General features: G+C 38.2%; 2 long non-coding RNA genes across 2 annotated transcripts; both read right to left on the bottom strand.

The window, feature by feature from the left end:
- Nucleotides 1-1,895: 1,895 nt before the first annotated feature.
- Nucleotides 1,896-3,557, bottom strand: LOC123041818 (uncharacterized). Its single transcript, XR_006418643.1, has 3 exons — nt 3,159-3,557; nt 2,923-3,065; nt 1,896-2,506 (listed from the first exon to the last, which is right to left on the bottom strand). It is a non-coding gene; the product is annotated as an uncharacterized lncRNA (long non-coding RNA).
- A 9,877-nt stretch (nt 3,558-13,434) lies between these two features.
- On the bottom strand, nt 13,435-15,662 carry LOC123041817 (uncharacterized). Its single transcript, XR_006418641.1, has 4 exons — nt 15,471-15,662; nt 14,802-14,906; nt 14,117-14,211; nt 13,435-13,556 (listed from the first exon to the last, which is right to left on the bottom strand). It is a non-coding gene; the product is annotated as an uncharacterized lncRNA (long non-coding RNA).
- Nucleotides 15,663-16,042: the final 380 nt, after the last annotated feature.

Below are 16,042 nucleotides of genomic sequence, written 5' to 3'. Positions count from 1 at the left end.
GGTCGTGGGTATGAGGGGTAGGGCGAAATGCCTCTCAGGTCTGCCCGGCACCGACGCGGTGACGCCTGTGGGCGCCATCAACCTTCTTGAAGGGCGTCGGGAGTACCTCTCGCCCGCTTCCCTCCGTGTACCGGGAGAAATCTTAGGATTCGTCCGGGCAGCAGCAGCATCGTCATCGCAGTCCATCTTGAAGGTGTTGCTTGGTTCGCGGCGACTCGATGGCATTGGAGCGTGGTGGATGTTTCCGGTGGGTGCAGCGGTTGCGGGATGCTTCAGCTTACGTTCATCCGGTGCTGCCGGCTTTTCTTTCTCTTGCTTTTCTCTTGTTTTTCTTTTGGGCATGATTGTGCTGTTTGCCCCAGCATCGAACTTCTGGCTGTATCGGGTGGTTGCTATATTAACATATTGGGGCGCAAGCCTTTTTTGGTAAAATTATATGCATACATCTTGAAGCATACACTGGAATTTTCAAATTGCCATCCAACCTCCGGGAACTCTTCATGTCAAAAAAGAGAATTATACAAGACATGGAATGGAATAGTAGGCTCGGACCAAATAATTACTAACCTTGAACTGTAGGTTCAGGCCAAATAACCAAATAAAAGATACACATATATCGGTGAAATTAACTATAATATACACAACTATTATAAAGAAATTTCAGATGCAGATCAACTACATACACATAATTTAGTGCCCAAGATTTGGTGTCTTATCAATTGGTCCAAGTTCTCCATGTGGCAGCACATCTCATTATTATTCTCTCGTTGCAACAAAAAAAACAGAAGAATGTTATTTAGTGTCCAGTCAGCAAGTGTAAGCTTGAGCTAAAATAATACAAAAAAAGAGGAAGGAAAAGTACTGCAATTTTTACACTTCAAAGCACCACGAATACACCTCATAATCGGATTGGTACAACAATAAGATGAAATTATTGCTATGTAATATACTTTGTGTGAAGAGACTTGAAATATCCTAGATTTGATGCTTGTACAAGTTCAGTTAAAAGTGGTTTAAACAGTCTACAAACTGAACTTATTTTTACTTCCTAGATTAACCAAAAATTGGGGGATTTCACACCAACTGAACGTAGTAATATACAACAAAAATATTACTCCCTCTGTATATTAATATAAGAGCGTTTAGATTACTAAATTAGTGATCTAAATGGTCTTATATTAGTTTACAAAGGGAGTAGAAGGAACCAGTCCAAGGACAGAACAGTACTCCCTCTGTCCTAAAATAAATGACTGAATTTTGTACTAACTTTATAGTAAAGCTAGTATAAAGTTGAGTCACTTATTTTGGGACGGAGGGAGTACATGAATTGTACGTAGCAGACATACATAAATCGAAACGTACGAGAGAGAAAAAACGATTATTTTTATCACATTACCTCAGTGTTAAACTGTTTGTCTACAACGGCGCGACCATAGCCTCAACTTCCCTCTCCCATTCGTCAGATTGTGGGGAGTGGAGCATTTGGGGACTGCATGTCTTGAAACAAATTTGATCATACTACTACTAATGGGATCAAACACCAACAACCAATTGCATTGGTACATATATTCAGTGAACTGGGTAGAGAAGCAGAATACAATCATAAAGAGTTTTGAGCTTGCAAATGAAGCAACCTTGTCTCTCTTGGATAGTTCAAAACAAAATGAAGCCGCTTTGATAAAATTCAATGTCGTCTCTGCAGACTCGTTGTCCCACAGCTTTTTCCAACGACCAAATGTGAACCGATTCTCATTCTTTTATATACATGATGCAGTAAAACGACCAAAGAAAGTAAATAAGCACAAGCATCAAATTCTCTTGTGTATGGAACGTGAACTGAATCATAAGTACAGGGTAGACTTTGTAACATCCTCCATTGTGGTATATCTCTACTCCTAATATAGCAGTTGGTGAATAGTCTTCCGGTTTTTTTCACTGGTTTTTTATCGTCTATCCTCCCACCATCCCTCCCTTCGCTGGTTTTTCTTCGTCTAACGCCCCGCCCACGTTACGTCACACCTCTAACGCCAAAAAAAACGCCCGATCGATGCGTCGTGCCCACATCTGATCTTCTGCCGCCGCCGCCAACCTCTCCTTCGCTCGCCCGATCCATCCCCTCGCCCCCTCCGGACATCATTGCCTTTGCCGCTGCCGATCCTAAGTTTCGCCTCAGCCGCCCTTCAGCGGACGGCACCACGTTGCCGTTTTGGAGGCGCCGCCGATCACGCACAGAAACCGACGGCGCCGCGTTCCCGTTTTGGAGGCGCCGCCGATTCCCAGTTTCCCAGTTTCTGGGTAGGTATTACAACAGTTGTGCTTACAGTACATACTTTCAACAGATCCGCGCATTGGTTCTGTCTTACATCCATTGTTGAAATATCCACTAATTGATTCTGTCTTACATCCATTGTTTCAAATACATTGAATGCATTGACATCCGACTTTCGCTCTTGGACACCCAGACGGGATGCATGATCTGCATGGCATTGATTTATTTCTTCGGTATCTAGACAGCAGAAGAGTTTTAGTTGGATAATCAAGTTTGTTTTACCCCTGATCAATTTAGACTTTGCATGGGAACTCAAGTCAAAAAAAGCAATCCAGTTCCTTTTTACATTACAATGGTTTCATTCATCATTAAAGTATACTCCTATCAAATTGGAACCATTCAGTAATCACCAATCGAGTTTAATAGCATAGTTGGTGCAAAAAACTGGGACTGTATGATTTAGCACCCCCAAAAATACATCTGATCTAGCATATATGCATAGGTATGGATAACAATCTATTTCTTATTCTACATCTGTAACAGGATGAGAGAAGTATCCATTCCACATAGAAGAGCACTACAAGCAAACATACGAAAATCTGATGTGCACTCAACAGTAAAAAAACATGTACACACAACTGCATAGAGCGTACCTGAGATGCTCTCGACAGCTCCAATGGAGGTGCAGTGGAGGCTGTGGGGCGTTCTCGACTCATCCGTAACAGAGCCTAACACCGCAGGGAGAAGAGAACACCCCAGCCGCGACATCTACCCAGCTTTCTTGTGTGCCAAAAAACTGTGTAACAAATTAAAAATATGGTAAATCGCCTGCAAATTGCTCGAGCTTTCTGAACAGTTTGTCATAAAACTCATCATTCATAAACTGTACCTTCAAATGTCTCACTGCTCCCTGAAAGTACATTGACCAGCTTCAAATGGGTCTCACTGCTCCTTGAAAGTACATTTGAATGCGTCAAAAAATATCAAGCCTATATATACAATTAGATGTGACTGTAACACCAGAATTTATCTTCCACATCATTCTGCATTTGCACCTCATCTCACCAGCATTAACTAATTTTGTCAAACAACACCCCCTCCCATAAGAAGTTGGCGGCCCACAGTAGATCATCTCACCAGAATTAACTGAAACGCATTTAAAGTAGCATGCATGCACATGACTGATTATGCAAGCACTACATACAATAGATAAGAGTGAGTGTATCATCTTAGCATACCGTTAACTAATTGTTTTCCTTCTGATTTTGCTGTTTTTTTAAGATTTAATGCGTAGATGCCGGTTAGGACACAGACCATTATGATGCATCAAGTTTTGGATTGAGAAATATGTGCAATGTTTGTCAAAATAAAATGTTTGGCTATATTGTTCTTTTTGAAATAGAATAGAAAGAACAAATGCATAGAGAACCAATCAGTTTATATATGCAAATACATAGAGAACAATGTCTTCTACATGAGTACTGTCCTCACACTGTCACCTTCAGCTCTACAATTGTGGCAATTAATCTGAAAGGAACATAACGTACTCTAGGAAGCTATTGTTTTGCCTGTATAAAGTGGCAATTAATCGAAGTGGCATATTTGATATTCTGACCTATGATCACTAAAGTAGACGAGCAGATCATTTTTTTTTGCCACAGAACGATCAACTACTCAAATGATGATACCTAATGCAGGTATATGTTTTAATGGCATAATGGAAAGCATTTTTTTTGCAACAAGTTGGATCGCAAACCAGAATTTAATTGAAATATCTACATATTAGGAAGAAAACAAGAATAAACTTGGCAAAAAGCATTTCATAGATTTAGTACACAAGCTATCGTTAAGATTACAAAATCTGTGCTTACAGGTACGTATGGGGAATCCACAAAGCAAAGCAGCAGAAAAAATCACATCGACGGATGTAACTCCAGGTATATATTAACCTAAAAATCTTGCTATACATGTTAGTCTATATCCCAATTGTGATTTCATGTCATGAAGTGGTTGCAGATGAGTTGGTTGGGACATATGATGTTGATACCTAATGCTACTTTTCCAGCTTCTACTGTGTAGAGAGTTGTGAGATCTTTGAAGATATAATATATGTTTAGTCTCTTTAAATAATGAATCTACAAACTAAGGAAACACAACCCTCATCTGTTTCATCTCTTTGCAATTTCCTTCCAGAGTTTAACTATACAAAATTCACGTCGTTGTTTTATTAGTATTTCAAATAACCCCATCCGGAATGTTGGAAACATACTCTACCGTGTGTGCTACGTTAATTAATTTTCCGTTGAAATATTTCCGCCTTCATAATGTATTTTTTGTTATGTACGCTGAAAATAACATACTGAAACAAGACAACGTTGTACTAAAAATGTAAAAGAAGATATTCTAAAACTAACAAACGTTTTGTCCATACAAACAGCTATTTAATAACAGAATCTTCTGGTGTGTAAAATTATAATTAATTATGAAATTATAGGCAGATATTTCGCGAATCTCTGATATCATGTCACTAAAACAATACGTGCATGTTAACTATCTTATTTGCTTCCTCTATAAAAAAAATTCCTATTCGGTTTATCAGGAATGAAATCTTAAGACATGATATCTTTTTTGTCTTCTAATCATATAGTAGGTTTTACTCACCGAATCGCAAAATTGATCCTATTAATTAATATTTGATCGTGACCAAATCGGTGGATTTGATTACCGATTTCCTAATCAGAGCTTCCTATAAACGCTTATATATTGATCAACCGTTCGAGCGACCTTACCAGACCTCTCTTGAACAAGTCATACTATTTCTTAACACTCCATCCTCCTCTCACATGGCGTCATCCAACAGTTCAATTCGCTTCAGCGATGATGCTGTTGAGGATATTCGTTGGCAGGAAGATCTTGGTGTACTAGAAGATGATGACAGCACTACGCCGATGCGTCCCTTTGCTCAGGGTAACACGCCAAAGTCAAAATGTCTTAGGATGCATAATCACGTCGAGCCTATTAACCTGCCTATTAGTATTAGTTATCCCATAAGGAAAGACGATAGGAAAGAAGGTTTGGGGACGGTTTGGCTACTACAAATGATCAAATTCTGCAGGCAACCAAGGAGAGCAACAAGCTCATGCAAACTCTCATAAAGAAGATCGATCAGTTGGAATATATGGTTGTGAAGCACATGCAAGCATGTGACAAAAAGACGGAAATGCCTTGAAAAGAGCAATCATAAGGAATTATACAATATTCTTTACAGCTTTTTATGTTTTATGTTTCAACGCTCCTTAAGAGCATTTTGCATTGTAATCGATTTGGAGTCAAACTATGAAAGTATGAATAACGAACATATATTATTTCATGCTTGGTTTCTTACTGTCTGTTTTTGATCTTCCCTTTGAGTTTTGTCGCTTAACATGTTATATTTTACTTTTTCTTATATGAATACACGGAGAGCAACAAGCTGATGCAAACTTTCATAAAGAACAGATATTTATCTTATTCTTATATGAATACACGCTACCATCGAAATTGTCACTATTCTAAAACGCCCATAAAATAGTAGTTGCAAAGTAACACAACGAAGTCTCATCACATGTACTAAAACTGAGTAAATAATATATTTTTTAATTGATTACATGTTTGTAATTAATGGTAATATTTTTAATCGACGAAATATTAGTGAATACATGGTAATAATATTAATTGCGTGAATATAGCTAAATAAAAACTGAGTAAATAATCGATATTTTAATTGATTACATGTTTGTAATTAATGGTAATATATTTATTGCGTGAATACACTTACCTTAACGCACTATCACCTTAATTATTTAGATATATATCCAATTATTGCGTTTCTAACTAAAGATCCTATATCCTCATATGGAGTAGAGATATAGCGTATTAACAGGCGAAAAGGAATCAATGATACCGGTGAGATAATTGACATGATTTTTATCAGATTTAGAATCTCAAATATCTATAAATAATTAATTGATTCAAAAAGTTTTAGCAATAAATATATTGTTGCCAAAGAACTCTCATAACCTACTATTTATAATCATTTCGATATTGGAGTGTTTTTTTCGCTATACGGCCACATGCAAAAATTGAAAGAATGTTGATTTTCCCGCCTATGGGCCCCTTGGACTATATATGCCCGTGCGCCCCTCTATCATTCTTTAACACTTCATCCATTAGCTCCCTGACCATGGTGATATCGTACAGCTCGAGGCCCTCGAGGAGGGTGATGGCGAATCCACCGGATCCCATCATCCCTCCGATGAACAAGAAAGTGTATAGATCTACGTGCACTCTTATCTGACATCACCGTTTCTTTATCTCATCATTTTGTATTACTTTATGTAGGTACCTGAATTTTCAAAGTGTACAGATGGAACATATCTATCACAGATGTTGGATCATTCAAGCTAAGGTGATGTGGAAGTCCCATATCAGGGTGCATGCAATGGGAAACCCATACTTTCGTTGCATACTTATGGACCAGGAAGTATGAGATTAGTGATCACTAAATATATCAACCTTTTTTAATGTATATACACATGTGTTCTAAATTCTTGTTATCTGAATTATTAAAAATATATAGGGAACAAAGATTGAAGCAATTGCCTTCAACAACCAATCTTATTGATTCAACGACAATCTGCATACCGGGCTAACATATCACTTCACTAGCGTTGGGATAAACCCCACGGAAATGCTAGATGGTCACTTCTGGTATCTATGCATGGAGTTCGTCATTGAACTAAATGCTATGACCATGGTTAGGACATCGATGCACAGTATTGCATCGACAATCTGTCCATCTTTTTTCCGACAATTTGGTGCCATACCCTTGCTATGAGACAAAACCATTACCGGTGCAACATCTTTTAGTTTGTTTTTGTATATTTATCCATTCAACATTTTGTCTCACCCAGACTTAATTTTTTCCAGATGTTCTTGGTATTCTTGTCTATGCTGGTAGGATACAACATAGGTGGGATTCATTATATAGACGGCAGGTCCATTTTGTTGAGATAGGCATCAGAATTTTTGGTAAACTCCTATCAGTAATTGAGATTTTATATGATTATTGTTATTTGATAGTTGACTACCATCAACATATCTTAATCATTCCAGCTGGGAGATACTTTTTATACGCCTAAGTCAAGAGCATGCTGGTCGTCACTTGAAACACTTGCAGTGCACTGAAAATTTATTCGAGAAAATTGCAGTTACGTACATACAGCTAAACCGGAGGGATAAGTGCCTCGAGACTATGAGGGAGAGCACATTCTTGTTCTCCCCCGACATAGACGATGATTTTCATCATCTTCAACGTAAGATCTATAAACTATTTTGATTTCTATGGCTTTTTGTTCATTTTTTTATTACGATGATATTAGTACTAATTAATTGTTTTTTCATAGATATCCATGAAGCCTGCTTAACGACATTTGACGAAACACTATCATACGTCAATGCTGCAGTTGTAGCCAGGAAAAATGGACAGTAGATGAGTTTATTTTTCAAGACGGCTCATTAGATAGCTCATTTCCCTCGGTCCTTTTATCTACATTTGGAGTAATAATGTATTCACACAGAACAAACATTTCTGTTAAAGTGTGTTTTCTTTTTGCTTGTCAACTCTACGTGTAGCCATTATGGCAGTATGTATTTTTTGTACGCGTGCTTAATTCGGGATATCTGGATTTATACAAAAGGTTGTTTTTTTCGATTCATTGATATTGAACTGTAAATACGGCAATCCTTAGGAACAAAATATTCAACTATAAAAAAGGAGAAAGATCTGATATGCCCCTGTCATGATTTTTTATAATTAGAAAGAATCATCTACGTCTTAAAACGACTTGATATATTTGGCAGGCAATAAAAAGCATTAATAACGATTTGATATATTTGGCAGGCAATAAATAGCATTCAAAATATATCCGTTTATACTCCCATCGCCGATTTTTTCGGCAGGCAATAAAAAGCAGTTGGAGGCAATAAATCTAGCTGCCAAATATATGCTGCATCGACATCCTAATTGCCAAGACGCCTCAGCGAACGATCACTCACGCCTATCGAACAGCGATGGATCCTATCATTGGAAACAATGCGCCGGCGACCCAGGATGCCGCTGCCCCCGACCCCAATGAGGCTGACCTCCAGCTCCACGATGCTGTGGCCGACCCCCAAGAGGATTTGCCCGCACCCCTGCATCTTCTGCCCCCACCAAGGCATTTCGTGGAAGATGCACTCGAATATATATTCGGTTTTATGAACGGCGTTCATGATGAGCAGACACTAGAGTAAGTTATGCTCTTATATGTTTATTTTCTCTAAAGATATCTCATTAGAACTAGGTCGTACAAAGTAGACTCTGTTTGATATAGGAGTATGATATAGCTTTATTTGTTTTCCTTTTGATTAAATCTTACTTTTTGCGGCCAGCAGTACAAAATTATTTTTGTTAAATGTTTAGGCAGTTTTTCCGTTGCACATCTACCGTATGTAATGAATAACAAAATTTTAATATTATTTGCAGTACAAATGTTGATAAACTTAATGTCCTTACTATATTGTACAACAATATAATTTTTTTTTCAACAGCCAGCAAACTTGGTATAAAGGGTGCTACCTAAATTTTCCTGCTATTAATTCCTAACAAATTAATATTGTTCTTACAGGGAAATTATTTTTGTTTAATGTTTTGGCAGTATTTCTGTTGCACATATACCGTATGTAATGAATAACAAAATTCTAATATTATTTGCAGTACAAATGTTGATAAAATTAATGTCCTTACTATATTGTGCAACAATTAAATATTGTTTTTCAACAGCCAGCAAACTTGGTATAATGGGTGCTACCTAAATTTTCCTGCTCTTAATTTCTAACAAATTAATATTGTTCTTACAGAGAAATCATTATCTAATTTTAGCTTTTGCTAGAAGGTGCTGAAAAAATTTGCATGCTCTATAGTTTATCAAAATATTAGTTCTGTTCATAGCTATTAGATTATCTAGACAATGTTACCATATGAACAATTTATATTTTAAAGAACCACTCATAGTGCTAACCATTTATATGTATTTTTACGTGCAGCTCAATCTGGATAAGAAGCGATACACCGTACCGGATCGAAATCAGCCTCAGAATGCTGAAGGACACACTATTTGTGATGTCAGCAAGCCTACATCCCGATTGCTTCAATCTCACTGTTCGTAAGCTTGCGAGCGCTGAAGTAGAGAGGCATGCAGGCACCAACATGGTTGGAGGAAAACATTATTTTGACTTGCAGTTTCATGCTCAATCACGAGCTCTAAGGAATTCATGGATGCCGCAAGGGCAGCGCACCTCGACGCTGATCAACAATGCTATTCTACAGCCCTTTCCTAGATATGATGTGTTCAACTCCACAATTGTAAGAGTCTTTAATTCCTAACTTATTTTTTCTTTCCTGATTGCAATTAACCTGTGTTGACCTTCTGTAGTATCTACTTCCGTTGTCTATCCCGGATTCGTCGTATGGTCTACTTGTGGTCAATCGGATGAGGAGAAGGGTTATCGTATTTAATCCATCACTAGACGTACGACAAGTGGGAAATAGCACTAACAACAAAGAGATGATGAAGGAGATCACTATTTTGAAGCAAGAACTCAATGAAGTGTTGCAGGCTAGGGTCCTTGGATGGAACACTGAACTCATGGATTGGCGACAAGACAACATGTCATTCAATTTTTGGCGGTACTTTAATAAATTTTTCAGATGAATAAGATGCAGTATGTAGAAATCTCAAATTTTTATTCTGTTTGTCACAGCAAAGACTTGGGTTTCTTAGTTCTACAAGAGATGGCCCGCCAGCTAGGTTCTTTGCGTAGCATGACCTGGATGGAAACTACAGTAATTATCTTTACGACGAGTTTTAATGTGCCATTTATAATCCAACCACTTCGGCGTTTCATGGTGAATTTGTTTCATTGTTTCTAGGATCCAATTATGCTCAGGAGCCAAGTGGTAGTCCAGATGCTCATGGTCAAAGACAATCTAGCTGCTGGAAACATCCCTCATGAGATTACGGCGGCCTTGAGGGTTTTGAACAACTAAGTATGCTTCTATGCAACGAGAACCGTCAGGAATACTTCAATCATCTTGTCATGTTATGTTATGGATGGAAACTATAATTTTTGTTTTTGGGTTTACAATATTAAGAACTATTTGGAGTTTTGGTACTACTACAAGTTGGTTTTGCTGTTATATTTGTTGTTTTGGTAATTTTTGTTTGTCTGACGTCAATGATCATTGAGCCACATTTCATATCTTCTACCCTACGAGGATTCAACCGCTCCGACGACAAAGCAACTTATTCCGGCGAGGGGTCTAGCTTCTCAAGCTAATAGAGCCTCACATTCCGGTTACCAATCAGTGTTGCAATCAAGAGAGGATGAGGGAGAGAGGCGCCATGATGCATCAAGGATAGAGGACGAGGGGGAGAGGTGGCATGAGTAGACTATGCACATATCGATCTTAAAAAGGAGAACCACAATATGTTCCTGTGTGTTAAGTGGGACAGGGCAGACCATCTAGGCTATTTTGTCACACCAAAGAAATAAATCCTAACGCTTGTGATGAAGATATCTAAATAATTGCTGGGCAAATGCATGATTAGCGCGTAGCGCTTTCCTGATCAGTTTCTTTAGTGAATTATTTAAGTGAACAAATAGATTCATTAATATTTCGTCGTTGTTGTGCAAGTCGTTAATATTACTTTGCTATAGCTAATCTCGTATCGTATAACTTCATCCATACACGCACTGTTATACGATACGATGTATACTTTCAAGCCAGCAATCGAATGGTCATAAGGCACATACCTTCAATTGTCACCAATCTTCAAGTTCACATAGGATCCACATTTATCTGTCATGCTCAATATGTTTCTGATAAAGCATTGATTATCTTGTATGTGTTCCTGAATATAGTAGCCAAAATTAGTCCCCGCCAAAGTGTTTTCTTATTGACTACATAAATAACAAGTGTGTCCCAGGATGTTCCGACAATTATTATTCGTTACCAACATTTTTTTATTTTAGTTGGTGAGGAAGTAAATTATTATTAAGTTACCCTAAGGGAGTCACATCTTCTTCTAATATAATATAATTCAAATTATGATGTGTTCTATGTATGAACTTTAACTAAATAGAATAGACATATGGGGTAAGTAAAATTAAAATAAAAGAGGCACTAACGAATGATTCATAGGATGAAAAAAAATCAATATGCATCTAATTGGTGTTATATGAAAAAGAGTAATCTCAATATTTGTTAGCTGATTTACATAGAATTTTGTGTTCCTCCTATTTTTCTGGCAGATACTAAACAAGTCAATTTTTTTTCAAGTTGCTACCGTTTAGTCGTGTAGAGGATGTACCTGGCTGGTCAAATTCGCTGGAGTCTGCTCTTTCTCACCACAGTCTTCACCACTGTGGCCTTGTCTTGGCTGTCGGGGATATGTCTTCGCCCAGGCCCTGCCTTTTAGGCCGGGTCACGGCACCACGATACATCATCGAGGAGGATATCAGGTCATGGAAGCAAAAAAGGAAGATTTTTCTTCAAGTTGCTACCATGTAGTCGTGTGGAAGATGTACCGACCTGGGCAAAGTAGCTGGATTATGCTCTGTCACAGATGGTCTGCAGCAGCTCCACGCCCCCTTGTGACCTATGGCCACTCGTACCCAGTCGATGTTGACGTTGCAATAGGTCGATGATGCATTAGGTGCATCTGTGTTTTGATTTTGTATACAACAAAAACAGAAGGTTGTTTGTTTGTTAGTTTAACTTGATTTATAGTACACATTGAAATGATTAAATACACATTATATAAATAGAAAGTTCATGTTTACCTATTCATTAATGAACATTAATAAAAATAGGATCAATATTTAAATAGACAAATAAGATATTTTGTTTATATATGGCATGCAATCAGTAACTTTCCTGCCAGATAAGTTGTTTATTTAATTAATACAACAATTTATTTTTTAGTAAGTTCTGATTTCTGACATCTTTTCTAATTTATTTTGAGGTGTGTTTGATGAACAAAGGAAAGATATCTGCAACATGCATAAGTATATATGATAAAACTGGAAATATGTATGGCCTTCCCCCGCATGACCTACCTATATATGTTAACCTCCAAGGCCATCCCTCACCCCCTCCTTACTCTCCCTTCGCCCATCACAGATATCAAGGGATCAAAATACCCATACTTGGAGGACCAATTCCCTAGGAGTACCTTCTTGTAAGCAAGGAGCACCAAGAAGGCGAGGTCCTCTAGGTATGAAAATTTCTTGATCTTTGTATTCTGTAAAAGGGTAACAGTTACTAGATTAGGATCATGCTTGGTCAGGCATACCATCAAATTCCAACTGAAGAACACCATTGGAGATAGTGCCAGGTTAGAAAAATATCATAGCCAATACAATTGATTTTAGTTCTAATCAAGCAGTCCTATTAGATGGGCTGCAACTAAATACAAACAGTTCTTTCAGATATTATAGGCTAACAGTCTATTCTGGACATCGCAAGTGTGGCATACACCTAGAGTTATGACCATAGTTGATTGCCTAACTTTTTAATTAAATCTCAGAAATATATTTGAGCCAAAAAACAAACAATTAACTTCTTAAGTGTTTCAACATGCCAGAAAACAAACAAATTTAATCATCTTCTGAAGATAGATATCATTAGAGTCATAATATTAAGTCATTACATGTAATAGTCATTGCATTAGGACATAATGCTTCGATGGAATAGTCTAAAAGTATTCACTCCAATACCAACTAAATTCTCAAGATAGAGCAAGTAATACAATGAATGTAACAAAAAAATCTAAACCACCTTCTGGGCTGCCAAATGAAACAACTTTTTGAACGTTCTATCGGCTCATGAATCATAGTTTGCAGACAATCACGAATTAGAAATATGTCGCCAAGTTTTGCTTGAATTAGATACATGTTTTAAGATAGGTACTGCTCTAAAGGTACACAACATAGCTATAAGTCCATGTATAAAATTAAAATAAAGAGTTAAATTATATCAACGATATAGTAAAGAAAATAAAAAACTCACTTTCACATGATCTCTTTAACTGGATCCCTTCATAATCCCCAATCAAATCAAACAAGATTGGTATGATCGGCTCTCTAGAAATCAGGAGCTTGTACTGTTCTTGAGATAATATTGCATGCCACTGTTTTCAAGTTTCTGAAAAACAGTAATTGAAATTGCATAAGTATAAACTCGAGATCCAACAATATGGGAGATAGCCTTCGTGTATGGCATGTCATTATTCATTTGATTCTCTGAATGATGAGGAGAAGCACCAAATAGGATGTCAATGAAATGCAAGATAGCTACAGGATACAAGTCTAAAGTCCAAATATACACTGAGAAAACAGGGAGACAGAGTGATAGATAAGATAATATCTCAAGCCCAGAAGTGCCATCTAAAATGTGACAAAATCAGTTAGTGAAATGAACCATTAATTATAGATAGTACATATCAATCAATATATCATTTTCTGAAAACAGTGTGGTGTGCCTTTGTGATTAATCAATGAATAACCATATGAGTGATACACTGGTATCGTACAGCAGAACACAAATATGATCTAAACGAAATGCAAGCTAGCTACAGGATACAAGTCTAAAGTCCAAACCAAACTAGCTAATTAATGGTCTTTAAAATACTACCGGTCTTCAACAAAACACGCTATAAAATAATTACGCGGTTGGCATCTATCAGTATAACATTTTTCAATAACCTGTTTAGTATCGGCGACCCCATTGGCGCGGACGAACTCGCCGGCGTGCTCCGCCACGTTCCTATTAGGCATCGCATGTGTTCATTTATAAGCACCTACACAGGAAAAACAAGATGGTAGTACAGTTAGACAGCAACCAGTCACACTATATCTTCTGATAATATTTAGAATAAACAATCAGACTCGAATAATGAATACTTGTTCTAACACGCAGTGTGCTGTAAGGTGGCATGTCAGAAAGGTTATGTGGAGATAATGTCATTTCACACTACCTAACACATGACGGTGTAGTGATTGACCCAATCAGATGCAACAGAAGTAGCTCATAAGACAATCAAATCAATACAAACATTACCATTAACTTAATACCCTCTAAATGGAATGACTTTATCTATTGTATTAAACTGTATGGTACTACTCTACAACATTTGTAAAATACTTATAATTAGGTGATGTAGGATCTATAAATAGTAGTTTATATAATCATGAGGATGCAAAATTAGTACTTTCTATTTCATTTACATACATGTAAAATTCCACTTCATCCAAAAAAATGATAAAGCCAAATTTATTAATGGTAGTGCTTCCTAATTTTACCCTCACAAAACACAATATGACAGAGTATATACTGAAATATGTAGTGCTGCAAACATTGCATTTTTATGGCAACATTGCATGGCCTCACCTTAAACTATCCAGTGTTGTACGAAGAGCTTCATGACAAATATGATTATTCCTCGGTTCAACCTCCAGCTCCATTGCGATTGCACCTTCATTCTGTTGTGATGATCTGAAAGAATAAGCAACTCATTTGAGGCCATTTGTAACCTACTTTTGATGTTGGTTGCACATGTAAACAACATGATCGGTGCAACTAGAACTATTGCATGGAAAATACAGGAGAAAAATAATCAAACATGTCCTCATTTACTGTATTAGCGAGATATTTGATAATATCAAGTTTACAACAATATGTAAATTAGCACTCTTGCAATTTATTTCAGTCACAGAAAATCACACAGACCTTGCTTATCCTTGTTCTCCTATACGTAGCTCATACCTGTGGACGGCGACTTGCTCAATCATACATATGTCCGGCCATTTTTAACCATCGTGTGTGTATCGTCCATAGTTTGTCGCCATCCACAACACTTTTCCTAAAGCTAATAGTAGCAGTACACGCTCACAATAGCTAGCACATACATTTTTCTATCTCCCTCTACATCTCCCTCTCTCTTCTCCTAATACTAATAGTATCAGTACACGCTCACATAGCTAGCCACAAATTAGAGCAAAACGCGGACCGTAGTCCATTCGCGGGTACGGTGCAGGGGGGAGGGGCCGTTTGTCTCACCTTGACACGGAAGTGGGGAGGGGGGGGGTTGCGGAAGACGGCGGAGTGGTAGACTATGAAGACCACAGGCTGCACCACCGTGACCCGACCTCGTGGTGGTTCTTCTTGCCGGCGATGTGGACCACAGGCTGCACCACCGTTGCCGTGTCTTGGTCGTCGGGTAGCCGTCTTCGCCCTGGCCCTCCCTGTGCGGCTGTGCCACGGCGCCTCGATAGAACAGCGAGGAGGAGATCAGGTTAGGGAAGCAACAAATGGAAGAAGTAGAGGAGGGAAGCATTCGGATTGGCGTACCGTGGCTTCTGGCGTTGCAGATCGAGGCACCCCACTTCGGATCTAAGCAAGGAACTCGCCGGAGACCAGCACCGCCGAGTTCGCCCTGTCCCTCGTGGTGGTGCTTCTTGCCGGCGATGTGGACCACATGCTGCACCACCTTTGTCGTGCCTTGGCCGTTGGGTAGCCGTCTTCGCCCTGGCCCTCCTTGTGCGGCCGTGCCACGACGGCTCGATAGAACAGCGAGGAGGAGATCAGGTTAGGGAAGCAACAAATGGAATAAGTAAAGGAGGGAAGCGTTC

Source organism: Triticum aestivum, chromosome 2B (genome assembly GCF_018294505.1).
Source record: "Triticum aestivum cultivar Chinese Spring chromosome 2B, IWGSC CS RefSeq v2.1, whole genome shotgun sequence".
Lineage (NCBI taxonomy): Eukaryota > Viridiplantae > Streptophyta > Magnoliopsida > Poales > Poaceae > Triticum > Triticum aestivum.
The sequence above is the reverse complement of the archived record's forward strand: the minus strand, read 5'-3'. Positions and strand labels throughout refer to the sequence as shown.